Source organism: Neolamprologus multifasciatus, chromosome 14 (assembly GCF_963576455.1).
Source record: "Neolamprologus multifasciatus chromosome 14, fNeoMul1.2, whole genome shotgun sequence".
Lineage (NCBI taxonomy): Eukaryota > Metazoa > Chordata > Actinopteri > Cichliformes > Cichlidae > Neolamprologus > Neolamprologus multifasciatus.
This window is the reverse complement of record NC_140452.1, coordinates 409,741-412,797: the sequence shown is the minus strand read 5'-3', so window position 1 is coordinate 412,797 and position 3,057 is coordinate 409,741. Positions and strand designations below refer to the sequence as shown.

At 42.3% G+C, this 3,057-nt stretch overlaps 1 long non-coding RNA gene across 1 annotated transcript in view; it reads right to left on the bottom strand.

Annotated features, from left to right (window-relative positions):
- The window catches only part of LOC146502798 (uncharacterized), a 5,000-nt gene extending 2,203 nt beyond the window's left edge, over window positions 1-2,797 (bottom strand). The window contains exons 1-2 of the long non-coding RNA XR_014877924.1: window positions 2,536-2,797; window positions 1,035-2,229 (exon numbers count right to left, since the gene is read on the bottom strand). This is a non-coding gene — a long non-coding RNA (uncharacterized LOC146502798). The remainder of the gene's footprint in view (window positions 1-1,034; window positions 2,230-2,535) is intronic.
- Window positions 2,798-3,057: the final 260 nt, after the last annotated feature.

Here is a 3,057-nt window from a genome sequence, read left to right as displayed (position 1 = left end):
ACCAATTTACCCACATGGACTCTACTAACCAATCAGAAGCTTCTTAAGCTCAGAATGGAATCATCTGGAGTTTTCTTAATTAATCTTAATTAACAATAAACTTAGTGTATATGTACTCCTACATTTGATGAAAGTGATTAAAATAGACAGCTCCCTCTTTTTATTCTGACATTTAACTAATTCAAAAGACATTACAACATTTACTTATCTAAAACAAAAGTTTACTCTAAATTGATGTTTAACAGTAAAAAAAAAGGTTTTATGTTTTCTCCCTAAAGTGTATGTAAATATCTGGTTTCAACTGTGAATATACTGCTTGGGACAATCAATTGCCTCTGTGTTCCACAGGAGGGCGCACAGCTGGAAAGTCCTGTGCATTACATGTTAAAGTTGTTTCAAGTTCATTTTCTTGTACTGTTTGTGTAAAAGACACACACACACACACACACACACACACACACACACAGACACAGACACACTGTGAGGTCTGCAGGGCAAAATTTGAATTTCAGTGCATGAAAATTTCCTCCCTCCAGTGGCCACCTGCAGGTATGACGAGGTTTAAAGGTTAGGTTAGGGTTAGGGGTTATAGCAAAAAAGCCAGGAGAGGATGGGACAAAAGTGAAATAACTGAAAAAGTAAGAGGTGTAGAGGGCTTATGTTGGTGTCTAGGTGGGGATTCCGGTGGTTTCCGGACGCTGTGGTGAAGAGCCCACGCCGATGGCTTTTTCGGTTCTGGAGATATGGCGAATGGGACCAAAAAGGATGGGACGAAATGGTCCCAATCGGAGGAAGGAAGGTCCAGAGGGCCTGGTTCAACTGGCATTGCGTTGCTTGTGTCCAGGCGCATTCGTGGACGCCCGACAAGGCATTGTTCAGAGTACCTTTGCAGGATGGGGCAGTAGTTGGAGAACGGTCGTGTGATGCATCCACGGATGCAGAATCCTTCCCCGACTCCAAGGGTGCCTGTGCTGTCTTTGTCAGACACTCCTATCCGGAGATAGAGCTGTAAACCTTTTTCGAACGAAGCTTACCTGCACAGAAGCGCTTGCAGCAGGAGACAGCAGAAGGGACAGCAGAACCAGGCCTTTGGAGCACTGCGTCATCTTCTCGTGCACACATATGCCTCCTGGATGCACTCTACGATTGGAGAGCAAGACATCATCGGTTACAACAAATAATACAGTGTCTTTCTGCTTCTTTCATTCTCTTTGGTTTGTTTCACACACACACACACACACACACACACACACACACACACACCAGAGCACACAGACAGAAGCAGGGCAGCTGCTGTCCAACTGGGATTTGACAAGAGGCGCTCCCTCTGCTGGCTCAATGCGGTACAAAGTGTCAGAGAAGGTGTTCGCGCAGTGGATCTGAACAGCTTGTGACAATCAATTGCCTCTGTGTTCCACAGGAGGGCGCACAGCTGGAAAGTCCTGTGCATTACATGTTAAAGTTGTTTCAAGTTCATTTACTTGTAATGTTTGTGTAAAAGACACACACACACACACACACACACACACACACACACAGAGAGTGGCTCACTGATAAGGGAAAAAGAAGAGAAATGAGCAGAGATTTCAGTAACTACATCAAAGCAAAAGAATTGAGAATTTTGTTTTTTTCTTTTTCTTTTCATTCTTGATATATATATATATTTTTCTAACCCTCTATTTTTAAACAAGGAAAATGAACTCCACCTTTTTAAATCACTGTCATAAAGATCAGATCGATCAGGCCTTAACTTAACAAAAAAGTTATCAATCGTTCTTTTCATCTTTTCTCATTACCCACGGTCAGTTATATCCACTTCTGTCGGTCCTAGGATATTCACTAGGGCTAGTTATCATCACTGATTTCTATAATCCACTTGATTCCGATTCACAAGGTCCAGATTCGATTTGGTGCAATTTTTCCTCAGACAGTGAGAAATCTTATAATTCTGATCATTTATCAGTACTGACACTAAACTTTATCAGAGAAGTGAACATCACAGCACATGCCGTTGTGTCAAAGTAATTGAGAATAAAATACAAAAAAAACATGAAGGAGATTTTCCTGGCATGGATTTTATAGCAGATAACCTTAAAAATATTCTGCAATTATACCTAATTTGAAAAAGTTTAAATTTCTTCAGTATTGAACAGCAGAAATTAAGCTTTCTTGTCCGAGGTCATTTAAGTACAAAGAAAAGAAAAGACAGCGGCCGCCAGCGCGGGGTGGCTGTAGCTCAGGTGGCAGAGCAGGTCAGCCACTAACCAGAAGGTCGGTGGTTCGATCCCAGGCTGCTCCAGTCTGCATGCCAAATATCCTTGGGCAAGATACTAACCCCGCATTGCTCTCCGATGCATCCATCGGAGTGTGAATGTGTATGAATGGTAGATTACTTAGCACTTAGGTCAGATAAAAAGTGCTTGTGTGAATGGGTGTGATTGGGTGAATGAATTAGTTGTATAAAGCGCTTTGAGTGCTCAGACAGAGTAGAAAAGCGCTATATAAGAACAAGTCCATTTACCATTTACCATAAACAACGGTAGACTGATGGGTAATAAGCGAATGAATAATGCGGAAAACAGATGTTTGAGATAGGAAACTTGTCTTGAAGTACACAGCGAGAGCGGTGCATGAATTGTGGTTTTTATCGTGTTGGGAGCAAAACAGCAAAAGTAAGAGGGAATTAATGTCGATATTTATTAAATGTGAAGCGCAGTTTGGTTCTTCTTTTGCTGCTGACCCAGTGAAGTTTGGTTGAAGAGAGACAAAACCTGCAGCCCAGAATCTTGCGCAAAAAAGACGTGAGCGTGAACTTGCCTGACTGTCTGGTTCCACCACCAGCCGAGACACAGTGTAATTTTCTCTTTTACACAGCAAAATGGGATTCTTTGAGTGTAAATCTGCCCGACTTGGAGGACTGGCATTTGCTGTTGTTGGTTCATCTGCTGGTGAAGCTTCCATAGGGCCTCCTGAGACTCTCTGAAATAACTGTTCATCCAAGTCCACACTGGTACGCCTCTCTGAAGGCATGGAAAGCTGTTTGCAAAAATTTTCTCT